At 46.3% G+C, this 23742-nt stretch overlaps 1 protein-coding gene and 1 pseudogene across 2 annotated transcripts in view; one reads left to right on the top strand and one right to left on the bottom strand.

Annotated features, from left to right (window-relative positions):
* Prkch (protein kinase C, eta) overlaps window positions 1–23742 on the bottom strand; it is a 198657-nt gene that overhangs the window by 26413 nt on the left and 148502 nt on the right. The window lies entirely within an intron of this gene.
* LOC134479474 (large ribosomal subunit protein eL8-like) lies at window positions 1705–16166 on the top strand (annotated as a pseudogene).

Below are 23742 nucleotides of genomic sequence, written 5' to 3'. Positions count from 1 at the left end.
GAACGCTTTGTGGACAGTGTAGCTGAACTTTCTTGGCACAGGGTTCTTGACAGTTGTCTCCAGGGCTAGGGACACGAGACCCAGGTGTGTTGAGTACCTTGTGCCCACATTAGCGAGGTGAGCTTCCTCTGTCTCTAAGCCAGGACTGCTCCTGTTGCATCTACCAATCTCCTTCCACAGAAGCCACTGTTTTCAGTGGGTTGTGATTATAAATGCCATCTCCTCCCTGGCCCCCAACCCTGAGACGTGAACATAAAAAACTGCATACTGGACTCACAGGAGCACTATGGGGCATGGGGAATGAGGCTGATGTAATTTTGTCACACGAGAAGGCTATGGTCCACTGTGGTTTCTGACAGAGAAGGTCTAATGCCTGTCACCTGGCTCCTATGGGATTAATGACAAAATTCTAGGGAGGTGTTCACTAGCTGAGGAGAGATCTGAGAGAATGTTGGTACAGGAGTCGGCAGGACTACAGAAACTGGCCTGCAAGGTTGGCCTTATCCTTATCATGGCCCAGCCCAGCAGTGCAGCCCAGCAGTGCAGGCCTGTGTAGGCCTGAGCTCAGAACATGCTCACATTTCCAAACAAGGTTATTGGGTTTCTGAACTTTGCTGAAGCCGTTATGCCTGCTAAAGCCTCAGAAAGGATCTTGGGCAACAGCAACAAGTGCTGACAGAGCCCCGCAACGGTCTTTGCAGCCTCCCTGATTGCTCAAGAGGGCCAGTGACTAACACAGTAGGTAGGAGGCTTCCAGCTCATTACTCAGCACATGTCATGGGCAGCAGGATTGTTCAAGGAGAGAAAAGTGCTTCGTCATCAGTTTGCCAGCCCTCTCTGGCAGTGTCCTTTGCACAGCAAAGTCTTGGGACAGCTCTTGGGCGGCACACCTGAGCCGCACAGGGGATGTGACTCATTCTGGTCATATGATGCCTGAGGCCACAAAGGCAGGTTACACAGCTCGAACTTGACTTTTCGGTCTAATTTTAGGCCTTCTCAGAACCGTGTGAGTCCTGAAAGAGAGGCTGTAGTAGCTTTCGATATCAGATGCTAATAACGCAGAAACCTCACACTGGGACTCCAAGACCACTCAATTAAACACCTAATATAAAACCAGGCTATGCGCTCTGCCCTGAGCTCAAACACCTCACGTCTCCACTAGGGAGTCTGCGTTGGTACCCTAAAGCAGACACACTAATGTCAACTCTGCCTTTAGAATACTCAGTTCAGACTTCCATGGTAGAACCAGGGTACTGGCTTCTAGAAGGCCCTGTCATTCAGCCTCCTCTCCTTTAACAAGACCTGAACCTTATTCCTTTCCAGGTTTAGTTCAGTCCTGGCAGCAGCTGTCCAAGACAGAAACGGGTAGATTTCAGATGCTTGATGCTGGCTGCCCTGAACCATTCAGAGCCCAACTTAATTTTAGGAGAAGGAAAGATGTTCCACAAAACTCACTGAGACCCTTGTTCTGAAGTGAGCCAGCTACACGGCCGTGTATCACACACCTTGAGACAAAGTCCAGAGGAAAAATAAGAAGCCTGAAACAGAAGTTCAAACTCTTATTTTTGAATGAAACTGGAGAAAGGAAACTGATCTGGAAGGGGAACCTCAGGGCCAGGAGGGCCAAGCAAAGCCATTGTCTCTCTGCTGGCTCCCATCCAGAAGGAAGAGTTGAGCATAAGAAGGCGGACAAACAAACCCACCATGGCCAGCTTCCACACCGGGGAAGGGTAAACCATGAGGGGACTGAATGCAAAAATTATTATTCTGTTTCCTGATTTGTACTTGCAACTTGCAGAGGTCGGGTTTTTGGGTTTTTTTTTTTTTTTTTTTTTTTTTTTTGGCTCTGGAGCTTCCTCAAGCCAACATATAACACAACAGTCGAGCGTAACCCAGCTACACGATGAAGATTACAAGTTCACACAGGACAGAGGCTGAGATCCTAAGATACCAAACACAATACCAGCTCACCAATCATTAGCTCATTGAGCACTGGTATTTAATAGCTAAGGCCTTTGTCTGGCACGCAAAAGCAGAGAGGCAGAGTTATTTTATCCTCTCGGCCTGCCTGAAAGGTACATTGTTCTTGCTGGGTAAGCAGGGTTACTTAAAATGCCCACAGTAGTTTCAGAGAGAATTCCCAAGTGGTTGAGGACAAAGAAGATTCAGAAATCGGATTTATTTTGTTTCCACCCTGAGCTGTCCCCAGAGAAGTAAAACAGAATGGTGCTGAGTCCTGCTTCGTTCACTAAACTCAGTTGTTCCTCCAAAAGAAATAAAGGGAAAGAGGTGGGGATGGGCTCCTGAATAGGAATGGCTCTAGGAGGCTCGTCACGGGCAGTGTACGCTCACTATCTGCAACGTGTTGTTCCTGCTTATTGGAGAAATTGTCAAATAACAGTGAGAAGTACAACAGATAACATAAGCCCTCATTTACCAGCAGCTGCTCTTGGGGGCAGGCCCCTTCTTGTCCTGTCTACTCATCTTCCCGCTACCTGCTGACCCATCTCTTTTCATATTATTTTTGAAACAAATCCAGCACATGAATGAGACTCATCTGCACTCTGTTATCTGAATCTAAAAGATGATTTAATAAAATAAAACATTGAGGCCAGAGACCTCAAACAGAGACAGAGACAGACAACTTGGGCCTGAAAATGTGTTTCTGTAGATAATCAGAATAACAGTGTTGTCAGTAAGAACATAAATTAATGCTCATCAAATGTTATGTGTTTGATATTGTTAACTAATTTTATCCTCAGAACTACCTTTTGAAGCTGGATTGCTTCATGATACCTCATGATCCTCTAGCAAGCCAGGGTCAAGGAAAGGACTGGACCTCAGGGTCACTTCCTTTTATGCAATGGGGCTGCTGGTCTCCTCCTAGGTTTTGTTCCTCAAGAAGACTTCAATTAATGAATTTAAGAGCCTTCTGAGAGAACTGGTCAATATCCTGAGATAACAAAGAGGCTGTTTTATTTATACCAGTGAAAAATGTGCCATTAACATTCTGCAGACACACTTCTGCCTTTGGCTTGTGCACTGGGAAAGAGTTCGATGGGTTTCCAAGCTTGAGGACGCACAGCAGTATTTCCTTACTGTTCAATATTCAGAAGGCAATCTGGAACTTGGTTTCATCCTGCATTAGATAGGAGGGCCTGTCATGTGTCACCCAATATCAGAGGTTGGTTCCTTCAGCCACTCAACCAATCTCTGAGCACCGGCAGTAGTCAAGCAATACACAAGGGGCTCTGGAGACAAGACCAAGCAAAGAACACTACTCTCCTCACGTCTCAGATGGCCAGCAGCTAAGGTTCTGTGATGTGAGCTGAAAATCCAGGAGTGTGGAAGAGGAGGAGCGGGGCGGGCGGGGGACTCGGCTGAGCTGTGAAGGTTGTTAACCAAGTGAGGAGAGAGGCATGGCCGTGAGGGAAGTACTCAGGTACTTCATATAACCAAATGAAGACAAGTGTGCCTGGAGTCTTGGCAAGGGACTGGGCGAGAAGGAACCAAGAGATCCAGGAGCCAGATTTGAAGCTTTACCCAAGGGAGAAGAGCGACTACACAAAGCCTGACAGAACTCGGCAGGATGAGATTGGTGATGTTACAATCTCAAATTTGGATCGCAGTCTCAAACGTGAATTGGGGAAGGGTGGAGCAAACCTGAAGAGATCAGTAAGAAAGGGATGGGGTGTCAGAAGGAAAGAAAGTAATGATGGCGTGGGTTACGGTCAGGGTAGTGGGTACAGAGGGCTGAGTGAGCTGTGTTCAAAGAGAAGAAATGGACTTTGCACTGGAGAAATACAAGAGCTAAATGCAGAGAGATGGCATAAGGCTCTGACGCACAGAATTTGTTTTGGAAATGGTTATTATTGTATTTCAGACTCAAAAGTAGAAATGTTTAATGGCACCTGAATACACATGGCTAATAGCTGGAGGAAAGAGTTTGCCCCTATCTCCGAGCGAGCGCAGTGTGTGTGTGTGTGTGGGGGGGTAAGAGGACCTAAGAGAGGTACAGAAAGCACTCTCAATGGGATGCCTGCCCCTTTCACACTGAGATCACTGATAGTCGTGAGAGGTTAGAACTAGCAGGGGAAGCAGGGCAGGGGACATGGGAGGGTGGGGCCCAAGGCTCTGCCTCTGTGCAGCTGTTTAAAGTCCTGTTAATATGCCACCAGGCATGGTGGCACACATCTGTAATCCTCTCAAGGTGGCAGGAAGAATGTCTGGAATTTGAGGCTGGCCTCAAAAAACAATAGCAAAAGGTCAAAACAAAGTCAAAACACACAAAGTGGACAAACTAATCCGAAACATCAAGAAGATTTACAGATCTGCATTCAAAGTCACTCAGTCGGTGTCCAGCAAGGTTCTCAACCTCCCAGTATGCTTGTCCTGCTCAGAGTTACCACAAACCAACAGACTTGATTTTACAAAGACAATCGTCACTCCATCTTGTACAACAACAGTGCCTGGAAACAAGCTAATTTATTGTGCAGTATTAGTGGAATGGCTAAGTAATATTTTATTACATAATTTTGTGGAAATTAACAAAGCGCTACATGACTAAAAATGTAGAGAAATACTTGTAGTAGTATTTCAATGCCCTTTGAAAATATGTCCATGATTATGAAATATTTTATTCATGAAGAATCATGGGGGAAGGATGATAGCTTCATATTCCTGCAGTCTCGTCCTTCCCAGGCTTCCTTAGTGGGGTACCATGAAGTGGCCTGTTTTCCTCACCAGCAAACATCTGGGAGGGATTCACACAGCCCCGGGTCGGTCTCATGATCCATGATGGGGTAGCCTACTCTGTTCTACAGGGAAACCACAGTGGAACTGGTCTCTTCTCTCTAGACATTTCAACTGTTCACATTTTATTTATTTATTTATTTATTTCGCTTCTGGAAAGTGTGGTGCTAAGGCCACCACTTCTACACTTGCAGAGTATTTAAAATGATGCTCTCTGACAGAAGTGATATGTTCGAGTACAAAAGTTTCAATGTGCATCTAGCAGCTGTTTATAGTTTTCCTGCTTATCCACCTTTTACTCATGTTAGAACCTGGGCTGTTTACCTTTGGGACTATTTTAAGATGTTCTTTACGTGCTGTGGAGAGTGATACTTGGCTACACAGTGTTAGATACTAGTGTCTAGTTTGTCTTTAAGTTTGTGCATGATCAACTTTCCCATTTTCCTGTAGATCTATGAGCATCTCATTCGTAGCTTCTGGGCTCTGTAAAATGTTTACAGACTGATGTAAGTGTGAGAATGGGATATAAAATTACACTTTCAACAATCTCTTAATTACGTTATGCTGTGGGCGTTAAAGGAAGGAAGAAAGGATGTGAGAGGCAGGGAACAGTAAAAGAGAGAAAAGTTACACGCTCCCTACACGCTCAAGAATGCGTGCATTCTGCATTCTTTTTTTTTAAATATTTATTTTATTTATTATATATGAGTACACTGTAGCTGTCTTCAGATACACCAGATCTCTTTATAGATGGTTGTGAGCCACCATGTGGTTGCTGGAATTGAACTCATGACCTCTGGAAGAGCAGTCGGGTGCTCTTAACCTCTGAGCCATCCCTCCAGCCCATTCTTTTTTTTTTAATTATTCTATTTCTAAGTTTCTTACGAGCTCTGCACTACCGCCTTCCTCTTCCCTCCCTTCCGTGCATTGAGGGCTGTATGTCTAGGACAGGAGTAAAGGAAAAACGACCACCCTCAGGGATGTTAAGGGCCTCTCTGGGAAAAGACTGCAAAAGAATATTTAAGAAAACTGTTATTTCCTTAGAGGGCCTGAAGTTTTGTGGTTCTCAGAATTCCGGACCTCATGTCATAGATTCATTCTCTTACCACCGGCATTGCCTGGTGCTCACAGTACACAAAGTCATCGTGGGTGCTGATGTTTTCAGTAATTCCATAATGTGTCCCTGCAGCCTGAACCTAATAAAACGTGGTGACTGAGGCCCTCAGGATCAACAGTCCCACACACAAGGTCCCATGCTCACCCTGATGCCTTTAGGCTCCATCCACGGGAACATCTCAGAGCGAAAGCCTGGGACCTCACAAGCATCACCATGGACGCAAAGCTCCTTCTCTAGCGAATGACATCAGATGCTGCACCAGCTCTGGTTCTTTTCCTCCCCTCCGACCTCCTTCTGACAGCTGCATGGGATGGGAACTGAGGAAAGTGACTCCTGTGTGAGTCTGGTTTCTACACCCTCTTTTAAACAGGGCCAGGGATTCAGAAATGAATTCCTACAGACCCAGTGTTGGTCTCCATCCAGTCCTGAGAGTCTGACATCGCTGACAGGCTGGCAGCATGTCACCACCTTTACCACCGTGACACAGGGAACCGATTTAAACTTGATCATAAGATGGAGAAGTTTCTCCTACACCTTGTCTCGACGCAGGAAAAGGCAATCGTAAAAACAAATACAAAAGGACATGAGGTTTACAAACACGTACAGACACAGATTTTCTTAGGACAGGTGACAAAAGAGCCATCAGGAGGACAGTTGAGACTTATAAAATGTTTTTAGCATTCAACATTCCTCCACTCCCCCAAGTTCCCTAGGGCTGAACCAACACAAATTTATTTAGTAGCTCTTTACAGTACTAGTATTTTGTACTTGCCAGGAAAACCTCCTTCTCCACTCTCCTTGCCAAGATGCCTCTTACATGACACCTGGCAGTGTTTAATCTGTAGACAAGCTCAGGGAGAAGCAGAGTGGTGGTCTGGAGCTCAGGCAGATCTGGAAGGTAACTCGCCATGAATGACAAGAGGCCTCCTGGCTGCTGGGCCTTGCTCTAACAACACAGAAGAGCAGGACTAAGCCCGAGCTTGGGCTTGCTAGTTGAGAGAGGATCAAGAGGCTCACAAGCCCCAATTCCTAAGGCTCTCCTTGTATGGAAAGCCAAGTGCAGCTGATTCACAGAAAACCACATTTGTGTGGCTCTACTTCCTGGCCACAGAAATTCAACAAAGAGAAAAAAATTCTTACAGTGAATTTCCCAAAAGACAGGGCACACACAGAATGAAAACCACGGGGTAGAGGGATTCTGAGAGTTTACAGAGAGGACAGTATGGAGGGCTGCTTGCAGGGCTGGCACACAAAGAAGCTGAAAGAATTATGTCCACTGAGGTACAATCAGAACTCGGTTCCTCTAGTTAGTAAAAACCCCCTAATCCCAATCAAAGCCTTTAGAGTAGGGATGGTCCGGGTAGGGCTATGGGGCTCATCCAGTTCACACTGCAAAACCAGCATCCATTCTGAGAAAAGCATCCACAGAGTGAACTCTATGGATAGGCATGGTTGGGAGACTGAGACCAGAGGATCCTAAGTTCAAGGCTTGTTAGGACTACAAAGCAAGTTCAAGGTCAGCTGAGGCACTTTAATGAGACCCTGTCTCCAGGTGAAGTGTAGAAGGTCAGGGGACACAGCTCATGGTAGAGTACTTAGCTAGCAGTCACAGGACCCTGAGGGATTCAATTCCCAGTATTGAAAACAAGACAAGACAATGTGTGTACGTGTGTGTGCTCCTGTTCACATGGGTGGGTCTGTGTGTGGAGGCCAGCCATTGTCCACCTCAAGGCTAACCCCTCAGGCTCTCTCCAGGAGTTTTGTTTTATTGAGACAAGGTCTCTCACCAGTGCTTCCTGACTCCACCTCTCCTGGAACTGATATTACAAGCAGCAACACATCTGGCTATTTCTGTGGGGGTGGGAGGAATCAGGCTCAGGCCCCACATGCTTGCACGGCAAACCCATTACCAACTGGACTGTTTCTCGGACCTAACAAAAACTACACACACCAGCTCTACAGGTAAGTGCTAGCATTAGCAGTGCTACTAATGTTGTTATCAGGTGGGCAGATTCTGCGGCTTTCCTGGCGGTTGGAATGAGCCACGTAATTGGGCTTCTAATAAAAGAACATGGATAGATGCATACATAGGATGTACAGTACGGGATCCACAGCTGATGAAAATATATGGAACTGGGTGGGGCATTGTTAGCTGCTCTTGTTTTTTTAAAGTTCATTTCTGGTTACTGTATGTTAATGGGCACCATTGCAAGTATCTTACAGTCTGAAGCATCCCATACCCGCCTGTTGTTAGGTATCAAATACACATAATAAAATTTATTTAAAAATAAATAAGTGAAGGGTGAAGTGGTATCTTGGTCTGTCTTCCCACAGCTCGTTCCTTCCAACGGACACACAGGGCCTGTCCTAGAGGCCCTTTGGTTGATGAGAAGGGCCGGTGTGAGAACTTCACTTCGGCAAAGAGAAAGCAAGCAGAGAAAGCACAGCCATTTGCTGTCTAGTCGTGTGGCCTTATATGGTGTGAAAGGGGGTGTTTGTCCTCTGGGGAGAGAGGAGAGTCTACAGGGACTCCTTGGAGGGAATATACTGGCTGCTATTGGCAATGGGCTAAACGTAACCCTTTGCCAGCATTAGTATTGGCTTATATAATATAGGAAAGGAAGGGGAGGCTTCCTTCCAACACACACCACACTTAACACTGCTTCAACAGGACTCTTCTGGTTACAGGTTATCCCCATCAAACGAAGCCTGCACCACCTAAACAGAAGTCTGAAGCACGCAAGAGGAAATATGTAGTCCAGGGCCATCCCCACATCCTGGGAATTAAATACCTCCCAGCTTAATTCTGGATTATAGTCAGTATTTCTTTGTCCTCTGTGTTTTGCCTAAAAATAAAAAGTCTTGCTTACTCTAAGTGGATTATAGACTTCAAGGGCACCTTGTAGTGTCTCTATTTTTCTCAGGTCATCAGTAGAATAAGAACACACACACACACACACACACACACACACACACACACACACACACCCCACACAGACGGGAGGACGCATTGAAGACACTGACTAATGGTAGTCTCCCATCGAAGGCGAAATGCATAGAAGACATTGAATTTCCCCCCATGAAATTCCCTCCAGGAAACTTTGCTAACATTTTCTGAGTCACTCTGTTTCTGGCGCTTGCTTTTGCAAAGAGCCCCGTTTTCCCAAAAGAGCCAGTTAGTTCTTTAAATATCTGAGTTTTTATATGTGGAGATACCACTCAAAGAATGTGTCCAGTTCTATGAAAAACCTCTGTCAAAACAATGCAGTAAATGCCTACACTTGAGTTGTCACAATTTCCCAAACCTTAGAAGCACAAAGAAATCTGAGACCAGGGGAAGTTCTTGGCTCACTTCTTAGCTCTAGTGTAGAGCACACTGCCTGCCTCTATGTGGGCCGAGAGACCTTTTGGGAAAAAGGAGTAATGTCTTTCTTGCCTGCGCACGAAAAAATTTTCACCCAATAGTAACAGCTATTTGAGTCTGGTCAGCCTCCCTAGTAGTTCAATTTCTTTTTAAAATATGAAGGCTGCAAGATTGTAATCTAAATAGTCAACAACCAGAGAGCCAACAAGTCACCTAAACAGAGACACCACTGGCCCACAGGCATACCTCTGAGGAAGACGACACCTTCTCACGATGTAAGGTTCAGTAGAACATCAGCACAGGGGGCATTAGTCTTTGACAGCTTCTACACGTACACAGTGAGTTCTGGTTGTTTGCAACACATTGCATATTTTAGTGCAGGACACAATGGGCTTCGTCACATTTCCACACTTAGATCTTTGGCCTAGCCCACATTGCTCCTTCTGTCCTCTCCCTTCCCAGCGGTTCCCTTCTGTCCCCTGAAATGGTCCCCCCTCTCCTTTCAGGTCATACATATATATGCCATACATATGTACATATGGTGAAGTCTAGATTCCACATGTGAAGATGTCCCTTCTACCCCATTACCTTTTGTTCCTTCCTCCCTCCAGATTTCTCTCTCACCAATAATCCCTTATACTTTCACCTACTAATATTTACATTTAAATCTAGATTCTGAGTATGAGAGGAACCGTGATACATATTTCTCTGAATCAGGCTTATTTAGGTTAACGTGTCCATTACTGGTCTCACCCAATCTTTTATAAATGGCAGCACTTTACTCCCCACCACACCTGAGTAAGTCTATTGTCAGGCTGGCTCCTGGTCTGGGCTATGTGAATCACATACTGGCTTAGCTTCCCTGATGTTTACCAGGAGAGGTGCAGCTAGATCTCATGACAGGTCTATTTTTAAGTTTAGCTGAAACATTTTCACACTGATTTTCACTGTGGTTGTGCCAGTTCATTTTTCTACCAGCCATGGCTCATCTATCCCCCTGTTATCACCAGCATTTGTTGACATTTATTTTCTTGATGGTGGCTGATCTGACCGCAGTATGATGGGAACAGCTCAGGGTCATGTTATCTGGCATTTCCCTGATGACTAAAAATGTTAAAGATTTTTTTCAAGTAATGTTTATTTTCCCCTTCTCTTCCCCTTCCCTCCCTCTCTCCCTCAGGGTGTCATGTGACCCAGGCTAGCCTCAAACCCACTATACATAGCTGAGAATGACTTTGAAGCCCAGGGCTTCGTGCATACCAGACAAGCATTCTATCAACTGAGCTACATCTCACTCAACTCGTTAGCTCTCTTATTGACTGAGTGATTTGAAGGCTTGGTGTGCTTAATATTTTAGAGTGTTTTGTAAATCCTAAACATTAATCTCTCACCATGTTACAGGCAAAGATAATCTTTAAAGATATTTTTTTAAGATTTTTCTTATTGTGCTGACAGTTTCTTTTTGTACAAAAGTTTTCAATTTCATGGGAATCTCCCTTGTCAATTCTTGTAATTATTTCTCAATTATTTGAGCAGGAATATATTTTATATTCCCCTGGAAGAAGGACTCAAGTTGATGATGATGTATCTGTATTCTATGATGAAGATGGAATCCCGTGCAACGCAGATAGGACAGGGGCAAAGCTTGAATGCTCTGTGCTAATGGGAAAATCAGGAGGTGTGGATTCTATCCTGAAGAACAGAACTTGGCCTCATCATCCAGGGGTGTTTACTATACACAGAGGATGTGTATATAGGGGATTTGTCTACTTCTCACACAATGTGTCCACCCTGGACCACAGTTCCTCTGACACACCTCGAGACTCCTGTCTTTAGACATCAATTCACTGTGGCCCCAACTGCTCTTAGCTCAGTTCCTCTTGCAGATTCACATTTTCGTTTTCCTATAAACTCGGATCTGTCTCCTCTAGGAAGACTTCCTCAGTGACCCCACTCAGAGTCATCACTCTTATGGCAGAAGAGAGTCACTGCCTGGGAACTCCCACCCACCCCAGCATCACACTCATTCTCTCCATGACACGGAACTGCTCACCAAGTGGGCCTTGTCTGTCTGCACAGATGGTGAGGGCTCTCCATGCTCTGCTTCTGCAGGAGTCGCCCAAGTTCCTGCTACACACAGTAGGTGCTTGGCCCAGGCCAGCCAGCTTGACCTGGACAGCTCATCCCTGCTCATCCATCTGAGCCCAAAGATCCCCTCAGTTGAGGGAGGAAGGCTTAGGACTGTTGACCCAGGACATTCTTGGCTCTGTGTGAATGCTTTGTTTTTAAAAGGAAAATTCTGTTTTGTTTTTGTGTCCAGTCCATTAAGGAGACAAAGCCCCAATGTCAGCATATTTCAGAAATGGTTAAACCCCATCAGCCAGCCACAATACCTTTGTTCACATGAGCACTGAGACAGAATTGTGAAGTATTAAGGAAGGAATGAGAGTCTCCATTCCAGTTGGTGTGGTGCCCAGACTGCACGTAGCTCATCTTCAACTGTTGGACCTGCGTCAGCTAGTGACCACCAGGTGACCTGCTTCTTTTAGGTGGACTAAGCTGCTGAAGGGCAAGGAGGGACATCACTGGCTTCTGTTGCTATCCCAACACCACTGACATTGGAGAGCTTCATTTCTACTCTGAGGAAATAATAGTTCTGCCGAGTTCAAGCACATACTTGCCAGGGAGTGCATTTCAGGACACTTCTTCTATTTGCACACCCCAGAGTAATCAAATCATGCTAACCTCTAACACCCAATTCTTATCACCTGCCCTCTGTGCCTAACTGATTTAGGACATAAATCAATTTAGGACAGCAGATACCAGCTCAAAGGAGCAGTGAACCCCTTCAAAGGCTACCTCCTTTGTTATATATTGCCTAGTCTTTGCCGTTTAGACACTCAGATATGTCTTAACATGTTAATATTTTTAACCGTGTGTTTTCACATAACTGATGTTAGTGTTTCTTTACCAGGAAAAGCCAAAGAAGGCCTGGGGTCTGAAGAGGGGGCAAAAGTTCCAAAAGTCCATCTTAGGCTGTTCTTATGAGATTTCCTTCTTTAAGTTCCCTAATGAGACTGCCCCTCTTTTATTTCTATTTTTTTGGGGGGGGGGTTCACTTGGGGCTCTCTCTGGTGCCTAACAGTGTTCTGCATGTGTAGGCACCAATCGATAGCCAATCACCTGAATGGCTGCTCTTCTCTCTTAGGAATGATTTAGCCTAAGACCCCAGGCGAGGCTGGATTAGGGAGGTGTGGGAACTGTAGAAAAGCTGGGTGGGCTCAAGCTCTGTTAGGTCGGTCACCTGACAGTAGGTATATTGTCAAACTGCCACTGCTTACTGGGGTCCCTTCCTTTGGTGATGGCCTATGAGAGGGACAGCACCCCAGGAATCTTTTAAGGCTTTGAACGCATTCTCAAGCCTTTCCCACTCCAGACATCAATACTTCATGACCAGTGTCTACAGCCAGCTCAGTATCAAGAGACCAGATCTTTGTTCTTTTAAAAGAAGGGTATTAAAATTCCATCGCACCGCCTAAACGGGATTAATGTGAATTTAACTGGTTCTTGCTGGATGCAGTGAACTCTTGGACTGGCTTCTATTACTGAGATGTCCGAGCATGGCAGAGGGCAGAGAGAAGCCGGCCAGGCTGTAGAGGCTGGCACCGGGGCAGACCAACTGGAGTGGGTGGGTTATATGAAGTGTAATGTCTCCTGATAGCCGAGGGACAAAACATTTGTCCTGAGCCAGAAATCAGAGGATCTGGTCACACCTCTGCTGCATTTCTGAGCCTGTTTCCTCACCTGGGAAATGTAGGATGGTCTCCCCGCCACTTCTCACATCCAGCCAATCATTAAGAATTGAGTTATCCTCAGTTATACTTAGAATTAGATACCCTCTCTCCACTGAACGGCCAGGCCCCATCGTGTTCCAGCTGCCTCACCCCTTCTCTATGCTCTGGCAGCTGGCTGTCTGCTTTGTTTTGTTGCTTTAAAAAAAAAAACTACAGTTCTGACCTTCTCTCTCAAAGGTCTGGGACCATAGGCAGTTCCCAGATGGCTTTGGAGTTCACAGTCCCCTATCACCAGCCATAGCTGCCACTCTGGCCTTGCCTTTATCTCCAAGGCTCTATGGTCTGATCCAAGTGACCTTGAAGAGAAGCACGCACAGCCTCCCAGGAGCCCTGTGTTCAATCACGTCTTGTCCTTGTCAAAGAACCTTACCCAAACCTGTAGACCATGGGTTGTCTGCAAATTGCTTCTGGCCCGCAGTGAGTTAAGGGAAACACAGCCTGTAGGGATTTCTGCAACTATTTGCCAGAGATAGAAAGCTATGTAATCTAATAAGATTTGAGCTTCTATATTTTATTTTAAATCTTCCCCCCAACTCTGTGTGTGTGTGTGTGTGTGTGTGTGTGTGTGTGTGTGTGTGTGCTCATGTGAGCATACGAGGGCATGCACCCACAGAAACCAGATGAGTCAGATGCCCCTGGAGCTGGAGTCACAGACAATCATGAGCCTCCTGACATGGGTAGTGGGAATCAAACTTACATCCTCTGTGAGGGCAGTTTTGCTCTTAACTGTCAAGCCATCTGTCCAGCCCTTGGCTTCTCTTTGATGCCTCATTTTGAGGTTTCACTTTCCTAGCAACTGACTTATATTTTATAAAGTACTAATGCTAAATGGCTTGCAGGGAAAAGCAAAGCCCACTGTGGAAGGGACTCTGTCATAGCCTCCCTTCCGTTTCTCTCCCAGAATGACAAATTCTATCTTCACACTTGCCCCTCTGCTTCTGAGCCTCTTGTACCCTTCGTAGTACAAGCCTATACTGTCTCTCCTCTTAACGCTGCCATTCCTGCGGCATTTCTTCTCCTTTCTCTAGCTTACTTTTCAGCTCTCTTGTCCCCAAACAAGGCGCAGGTCTAAGTTAGCTGAACAGGTGCTCATTTTCTTACTCCGAAATGTGGTCGGGTTCCTTTTCCAGCCCCCTAAGTGTGAGGTCCTTACAGCCGGGATATATTCGCTAACATCTCACCAGTGTTCTTTGCACGGTGGCACTGAAATGGTCCAAGCGGTCTCTGTATCTGCTGGCAAATCCTTTCTGCACCCATCCAGACACACTGTTCTCTCTCTGGCACAGTCTGGTTCTCCAGTTAATGTAAGAAAAATTGAGCTTGTGCACACAACCACCAGTGAGTGATGCGTGTGCCTGGTGATTAACCGTCCTCATAGCAATGTGCTATTAGGACCAGACAAGACGGATTGCCCCTGTGCATCCTGCATAAATTAAAAGGTCAGTTCGGGAAGAAAAGGAGTAATGAGAGCCCTGGATCCTTCATCAAGCTGAAAGGCTCAACTGATGAAATTTGCTAAGGCGTCTCATGGAAAACTCCAGAGTGATGTAACAGCACACGGAACACCGTTAGAAGTACAGAGAAATCCTTTAAATCCAAACCAAAGAACATGATTCCCAGCATATGGAATTAATCTTGTGTTCAAAGTTAATAAATGAATTCCCCTGGGCATCATCTCGTTTCCCAACTTTCCCAGAGAAGGTCTTTTGGGAACAAAGCTCGGGAACGTTGGAGGGTTCCTCTCCTAGAATTCCCCACAAGATGATGGGAAAATTACTTGTGCTTTCGAAGCCTTTCTTTAAGACGAGGCCATGGGGTCTGGGAAGACGGCTCAGTCATCAAAGGGTCTGTGCAGAAGCACAAGTCCCTGAACTTGGATCCTTAGTACCCAGTTTATAAAAGGGGGTCAGATGTCTGTGACCCTAGTGCTATCGGGTTGGAGCAGAGGTAGGTGGCTCCCTGGTGATCACTGGCCGTAGAGCTAAGCAGAATCAGGGTGCTCCAGGTTCAGATAAGGGAGAGAGACCTTATTTCAAAGAAATAAAATAAAATAAAGGGCTAGCAGGATTGTTCAGCAGATAAAAGTGCTCAAGCCTAATATACCAATGTAGGCTCTCACGATCTCCACAGCCGCTTACTTATCACCCACAATTTCCCTCTTCTTTCTCTCTTCTCCAGCCGAGCAAGGTGTCCAAAGGAAAGAAGGCCAAGGGGAAGAAGGTGGCCCCAGCCCCCACCCTCTCCAAGAAGCAGAAGGCCAAAAGGTGGTCAATCTTTTGTTTGAGAAAAGGCCCAAGAACTTCAGCACTGGGCAGGACATTCAGCCCTAAAGAGATCTCACAAGCTTCGTCAAATGGCCCTGCTACATCAGGCTGCAGCGGCAAAGAGCCATCCTCTATAAGCGGCTCACAGTACCTCCTGCAATTAACCAGTTCACCCAGGCCCTGGACAGGCAAACAGCCACTCAGCCTCATAAGGTCGCCCACAAGTACAGGCCAGAGACAAAGCAGGAGAAGAAGCAAAGGCTACTGGCCCGTGCTGAGAAGAAAGCTGCTGACAAAGGGGTCATCCCAGCTAAGAGACCGCCTGTCCTCTGAGCAGGGGTCAAAACAGTCACCACCTTGGTGGAGAACAAGAAGGCTCAGCTAGTGGTGATTGCCCATGATGTAGACCCCATTGAGCTGGTGGTTTTCCTGCCTGCCCTTTGTTGAAAGATGGGGGTGCCCTACTGCATCATCAAGGGAAAGGCCAGGCTGGGGTGCCTGGTCCACAGGAAGACGTGCACCACTGTTGCCTTCACACAGGTTAACTCAGAAGACAAGGGGGCTCTGGCTAAGCTGGTGGAAGCTATTAGGACCAATTATAATGACAGATATGACGAGATCCGCCCCCACTGGGGAGGCAACATCCTGGGTCCTAAGTCTGTGGCTCGCATTGCAAAGCTGGAAAAGGCAAAGGCTAAAGAACTCGCCACTAAGGTGGGTTAAATGCACACTAAGTTTTCTGTACATAAATATAAGTACAAAATTAAAAAATAAAATAAATAAAAAAATAAGGTAGAGAGGAAGCTACACACAAACACCACACCCATCACACACAAACACAACCACCTGTTAACTTCTGGTCCCTCTTCATATATGTACACACATGCCACACACACACACACACATTCACACACATACACACACACACACACACACACACACACACACACACACACACACACAACAGCACCAGATTGCCAGCCCCTTTACAGAATAAATTCTAGGAGATCCCCTTTCAGAGCTCCTGCAAGGTTTCTTGCCCACACCGTCAGGAAAGTTCACATTTCACAAGTAGTCAAGACCAAAAACAAAATAAACAAACAAACAAAACCACCCACCCACTGCCCAAATAGGAAAGAGAGTCCGTTTCTTACTCAAATTTAGATGCATAGAGCCAACTCTCAGTCTCTTATTTTGGAATATTTCATATTTGAAATATTTTGCCCGCCTGACTTAGGAAACCAACATGGTGGTGCCCTACCCACTCAGCCTGACGTGTTTCACTGAGATGCACTGTCATTCTGATGTCCCTAGACTGGCCTGGATCCTGCTGACACACACAGTGATCTGGGTCAGGTGGCACATTCCTGGCCAAAAAGGTGTTGCCGTCACCCCTCTTTGCTCCTGTAACTTTCCACCCTTGCAAGCGAAGTCAGAACTGCCAGAGGCAGCTGAGACAGGTGTGTGGGCAGACAACCACGTGCCAGGGCAGGAACATGCTCTCTCTTCTGCAAGAATCATTTCTAGTGTCTCAACCAACACATAGAGGGGAGGATGTGAGCCTTTTTAGTTAAGCCTCGAAGGATCCAGGCCAGCTTCCAAGCCATTGTTCGGGGGAGATCTGTTCTCCTCTATGCAGCTGTCAGGGCAAGAAGTTTCCCCAACTCTGCCTGGCCCAAAGTAGGAAGGACCTGAGGGTGCCCAAGGTTCCTCCTGCTCTGGGCTGCGGTTTGTCCCTGCCGCCTAGAGCCTGGTTGTGATTGGATGAGCCACACGGGCCGAGAGCACCGCCTTCTCTGCTCTGCCAGCAGGCACAACCACGATCACTAAATAGAGATTACTGTTTACTGCGATGATGGTCCCCTGCCTAGCACTGACTTTCAGACGCACATACAACCACAAGTGTGACAGTTCTGAATCTTCACCCGGCTGGTCTGAGAAGGGAGGTGATACTCTAAAATGGTGGAGCAGCGGGCATGGGTGCACCTGAGTCACAAAAGCAGAGGCAGATGAGAGATCCCTGTGGTGACTAAGGAAGCATCCAAACACCCTATGTAAGTCTCTAACCACTTCTAAGTGTCTTCTTTGCAGCTCCTCCTCCCTGCCCTCCCTGGAAGGGTGGGTGGCTCCCTAGGAGGCTCTGTTCTTGGTCCTTGCCTCCATCGACTTCCATCATCCCTGCTGACCACATGGCGCCTTTGTGCAAATCTGGAAAAGGTACCTCTTTCTCAAGTCATTCAACAGCCATCTGCTAGAAGACCCGAAGCCATGGTGCACATATAAGCTGAGCATGATGAGGTGACACTCCCCAGGCTGTCCTGTTCAGGATCCACCCTCCCTCCCATGCACACTCACCCATGTTCTCTACCTGTGTAATTGAATCCCATGAGTTTAAACATCACTTGGACAGATGGCTCTTGACTGTAAATCTCTACCCTGGCGCTTCTCTTGGGAGATGCCAGTCTGTATTTCTAACTGCATTCCGGGCACAGCTACTAGGGCTGTCTTGACTTCCCAAAGGCTGAAAGACTGAAAGTAAAAAGTCACCCTTTGCTGTGGTTACTCGGGAGTGGGGGAGTTACAAGTTCTTCACCGGAAATCTTGGGCCATCTTTCATGTCTATGGGGTCTCCCGTCCATGTTCTGTCCGCTCTCTCTTTACTGTGTTACCAATTTCATCCCTCTTCTCTTCAAATCAGGCTGAGGTTGTTTCCTGCCTGGACTATGACCAAGAATTCTGAATTCTTGACTTCTGGGTTGCCCCCTATTGGTCTGTTCCCCAAATGTCTGATGGTTTCCACTGACAGGCAAGGAAAACTGAAAGTCTGTGGCTTCATTTCAAAACTGCCCTTGTTCTCACCTCGACCTCCCTTAGATGTCACCTTCCTTAGATGTCATCATTTCCCAGGTTCCAATCCTGGTCACAGTGAGTCACATGGCGTCTTCATGGTTTCTTAGTTTCCATGCCTCTGTCCTTCCTGTTCTACCCATTGGTAGGTGCTTCCAACATCGAAACAGGTTCAAGAGGCGTTCCCTCCTCAAGGCATCCCCATCAAAACAACCGTCTTTTCTGTGCTCTTGTACTGCCTGCAGCGAGCCTTTAGGGTACTGTATGTGCATGTACCTGTGCGTGCGTGCGTGTGTGTGCGTACGTGGGTGCATGCATACATACGTGTGTGCGTACGTGGGTGCATATGTGCTTTAGAACCCCAACAGAGTAAATTTTTGTGAAAGTGTCCTATCTCATTTGTCTTGAGCTTCAGAAGCGAACAGAGTAGACAGCAGGTGCTTGGGGCTTATTCGTCCTCATAATGGCACGGTGGAGAAACTTCTTCATGGTTAAACAAGACCATGACTGACAACCATGGCCTAGTCTGCATCTGTGTGAGGCATCGACCAAGCAGGGGCAAATGAGTACACTGTGGTGCACAAAGCCCAAGGAGACGGGTCCAAACCAAGAGTACAGTTAAACCACAAACATGTATATTCCATAACTCACAGCCCAGCTCAAATACACTAAGTGGAAACTAAGTCCTGGTACCTTGGAAGAGGATCAGTCAGAAAGCATCTTTCCAGAGGCTCTTCTGTCTCTACACGGCTCTGCAGACCTTGAGTTTGCACAGCCTACCCGCCATGCTAAGGTCTCATTTGTGATAAAATATTCATATGGTAACCCTTAAGCAAAACCTACTGTTACCTGTATTTTCATCTTTACCTCTGTAACATGGAAAAAAACTAAGCCGGCTTTTATCTTAGATCAAACTCCCCAGTTCCTGGGACGGAAATGACCCTGAGTACAAGCCCACTAAGCAGAAGTGGTGGGGAGGAGGGTCAGCGTGGCTTCCTGGAGGCAGCGACAAAGGCTGTTAGACACCAGCAGCTCTCGGCTTCTTTCTGCAGAAGACTGACGTCTCATCCAAAGGGGAAGTGTGTGCATCCATCAGTCACACACTTTCCTGACTACGATCTACCTTCTCTTTCTCTTCCACTGTCGCTTGGATGGTCTCGACGTCAGTGGCCAGTCTACCCACCATCACTGTACCTCGAGAGGAGACAGTTCTAGGATGGCAACCCCGGTAGAAACAGGACTCCAATCTGTGCTGCTTTCGCCCTTCAGCCTTCATCCCTCTCCTTCAGTGCCTCAGAGATAGAGAAGTTCAGAAGGTCATGTCGGCCACCAGTGCTAGTGTTCAGAATGTCGATTTGGTTTCTTGGAATCAGAGATGCTGGGTTTTCAACACATTCCTCTTTCCAATAACCGTGTTAAAAGGCGAAGAACCAAAGAGGAAACTTTCTTTTTTAAGTTATCGAGGTATAATTGACATCAAAAGGTGCAAGTGCTTGGTGCGTACAGTTTGGTATGTTTGGATAAGTACCCAGCCATGTAACCATCACCATAACTGATGCGCTAAACACACATTACCTCCAAATGTTCCTGCATTTCCCCTCCTTGTGTGCTTAGAGCACTGAATACGAGAACTTGTTTAATTAAGTGCTATATCCCTTAGGATCATCTTCACTGCTATATGACACTGTTTCCTTTGTCTTAAAAAGCTGTCACATTCCAAGGCAAATTTTCTACACCTATTTGTTGTTGGGTATCCATTTTATTTCAATATTTTGGTTGTTATGAAACCTGCTATAATACACATAAGGGTCCAGATGTTCTAGCCCTTTATTGTTATAATGGAACACCTGAGACCTGAAAGTGTATAAAAGAAAAGAGTTTATTCGGCCTGTGATTATGAAGCTAAGAGTCTAACGCTACCGGGACACAGCAGAAAGGTGAAGGCAGATACCAGGTGCAGAAGAGACAGAACAAGGGACCACTTTGTGTTCCTGCAACAACTAATTCAGTCTGTTAAGAACTCTATCAACCCTTCTTTATGTCCTAACACCCTCCCCTGTCTCTTTGAGACAAGGTCTTACTGTGTAACCCTGGCCAGACTAGCGCTTACTGTGTAGGTCAGCTACCTTAGAACTCATTTACCTCTGCCTCCTGAGTGCCAGGATTCAAGGCGTGTGCGCCACACCTAGCCTAATCATTTCTTAGAGTCTTTCAACACTGTTACATCAGAGACTGAATTCCAAGACAAGCTTTGGAGGGGACAAATCACATCCACATAGCAGGAGGGTGACTGTTTTCTTGTGTTGTACAGAGCCATTTAGTCTGCTGCAGTCCCTTCTCTAATTTATCTATCTATCTATCTATCTATCTATCTATCTATCTATCTATCTATCTATCTATCTATCATCTATCTATCTATCTATCTGCCTGTGTTTCTGGTGTAACAGGAAAGAAGACCTTAGCAGGGAAATGTAGGCAGTGCACAGGAGAGAGAGAGAGAGAGAGAGAGAGAGAGAGAGAGAGAGAGAATGCTTAACAGGTGGCAGTTCCATTTGAACACCAGAGCTTTGTTAGAGGCCTCTCGGAAGGCTGCCACATGTAGGAATTGTGCTACTACAATTTCATCAAATGCCTATTGAGGAAGATCCACCGTGTGGAAGATGGAAGGCTCCCCCTTCTTATATCTTCTCCCTCTTAGTCTGGGAATAACAGATATCAGCCAGTTAACAAAGCCTTCTCTCTTCTTCACGGGGGCTGTGAAGGGAATGGAATCCGTACCTCTGAGTCTGCTGATAGTGGGAACAAGGGTGCACAGATTGGCTAAGGAGACAGGGAAGGGCTTTCCTGGAGCAGGTTCGCCCAGGAATTGCATAGTTGGGGTAGGGGTAGCACTTCGGGTTAGGAATCCAAATGGATGGTGACAGCACTTCCCCTGGCCTAGGCTGGGGTATAGGAAGGCACTCCCATATGTAGGAGTGCCATGAGGAAAGACAGGATCCTGCCATTTCCCCAAGTGCTCAGATTACCCACTGGTTCTCCTTGAGCACAGTCTTTCTGTCCAGACATAGAGGGAGAGAGAGTTCAATGTTTCCAACTAGGTGGAAAACATTCACTACGGTTGGAAAATTCTAGAACTGCCCTAGCTTCTGAGAAACCCCCAGGAGAGCTACTGAAGTTCAAAAATTTATTACATTTATTGTGTGTGCCCGTGCATATATGCGTGTGAAGTTGACATGCACCCTCGTACATAGTATCCTTATCAAGGGGACCACAGAAGGAAACTCACTGGTTGCTTCAGACCTATACACCAGAACAAAGCTCCCATGGGGCATCAACATCCTAGCTTCTTGACCTTAAACTTCCCACACTTTAGACTTGTGAGAAGTAAGTTTCTGTTGTGTACTCATCAGATGGTGGTACATTATTATAGCCATCTGAATGAACTAAGAAATACTTTAGACATTCAATATGTGTTCCCAAGTACACAGTAGGTTTCGATGAATACTGTTGGATAAGTAAATGAATTCAAATTTATGAGCACAGATGGATTTATACCTCATGCAAATATAGTTGAGCCTCTGTACCTGTGGATTTGTAGAAATGGGTCAAAAACACTCAGGAAAAAAAGTTCTGTCTGAAATGAATGTAGAGATGGCCTTAAAGTAAATGGGAGGATGTGTGGTAGGTTATATGCTAATCTGTTATGTATAGGTTATATGCTAATGTGTTATGCATGGGACTTGATACTTAAACCCCCCCAAAGTCTCCCCCACTCAGAGGACCACCCTCATCTGGAAGAATCCTTTTCCTTTTGGCTTTGTATCTTGGGGAGGAGAGTAGAAGACAGGCACCTCTTTATAGCTGGAGGCAGGGTTCTGTCTAAAACGAGCCTCTGAGAGTGAAATGGGGACTGCTCAGGATAAATGACAGCAGAGTCTGAGCTGTCTCTTTTCTGGGTAAGCTCATCCGTGCTCTTTCAATACTAGAACAACTGCCCCATTCTTCCATTGAATAGACTGGTGTATTATTTATGTCTCGTCCTGAGCTCTGACGCATTTCTATCCTTACAAAACATAGCACTCTGAGCCTCTAACAGTAAGTTTTATGTTTCAGAATTAAGAAAGCAAATGTCATGGGCTAAGGTATAGTTCAGTGGAGGAGCACATTCTTAGTACTCGTAAAGTCTCAGGTTTGAATCCCAGCACCTAAACAACCAAGATAGAGCCACGAAGGATATAGCACAGGCCGTCCACCCTTCCTGGCTGATGATTCTGACAATATCCTGGATGGTGAGTCCAACTAGCCCTCATTCTTGTTATAGGACCAGAATTTCAGCATGGACAGTCACCGAGGCAGACTGAAGGAAGCTCAGCAGCCCTCAGACGCACTGGGCGGCAAAGCACACAGACATCGCGCTTCAGTCTCCCCGGCCATAAAACATTGGAGTTTTCCCAAGCCTGCTGCCAGTGCTGAGCTGCCAGGAAATGCTGGGAACCTGGCCTGTGAGGACAAACTTCCTACTTTACAGGAATAAGCTGTGGAGAACAGGGTTTTGCTTCTTAAATGCTGGTGGAACCCAACACCAGACACAGGCTTCTTGGAGGGGCTGGGGATCTGCCGAGGGAGAAACAAAGACCTCACAGAGGTCTCCAGCCTGTGGGCACCTTCCTGGCAGAGGTGGAGGACCTCAGCTAACGTCTCTTACTTATTTCTGCTGTGTTATTTTTTAAGCTTCTGAATGACACAACCAGATTCTTGCAGGAGGAAAGAAGAACTGTGAACACACCCGTAAATCAGTCAGAAGGAAACTCGGATAGCCTTTGGCAGGTTTGAACCTGTTCACAGAGAAGACAGTAAACCGTCAGTGTTCCTTAGGCCAATCTTGGGTTCCCGATTCTCAGTATCTCAAGGAAGGGAAGGACCCTAACGGCATTCTCTGTTACAACCCCCTGCTTGTCAACATTTTCCTAGCTTTGTAAGCGATGATTCTATGCCAGTGTCTGTCTCTACCCCAGCTCTGTAGGACTTTTTCTTGAACTAAAGGCTTGTTTCTCTGCCTGGTGTGTTGTCTCCTTTCCCGATTTCTGACTGTCTCTGTCTGTCTCTCTCCTTTTAATCAACATAGGAGCTATGGGTCCCTCAGGAAGGACTCCGTAGCAAGACTTGACTCTAAAGAAAGAATTTTGAGATCCAGTGTCACCTGGCTCCCTCTACTCCCTGCTCCCACTTCTTCATCAAGGGAGTGCTAAAATCCTCACCGGGTAACTTGGGAGGGGCACATATCTCACTTCTGGAATCATCTGGAACTGTTATACCTTTCCTTGCTTCGCTAAAAAATCTGGGGCTAGGCTGGGACTTCAGATTGCTCCCACCTTTTCTCAGAAAACAGGAGCTAGCTCTTGAGGTTCTCCCATTGACAGGATTTGGTTTGACAGGATTTGGTTTTGCTGTCTTGCCAACATAGATGCTCCACTGCTCAGTGCCACTGCCCACCACAAGGAAGTGCACACTATTCCGAAACCCAGTTAGAAACAGCGGTCGATG

This window comes from Rattus norvegicus, chromosome 6, assembly GCF_036323735.1.
Source record: "Rattus norvegicus strain BN/NHsdMcwi chromosome 6, GRCr8, whole genome shotgun sequence".
In the NCBI taxonomy this organism is placed as follows: Eukaryota; Metazoa; Chordata; class Mammalia; order Rodentia; family Muridae; genus Rattus; species Rattus norvegicus.
This window is presented reverse-complemented; position numbering and strand designations above follow the sequence as displayed.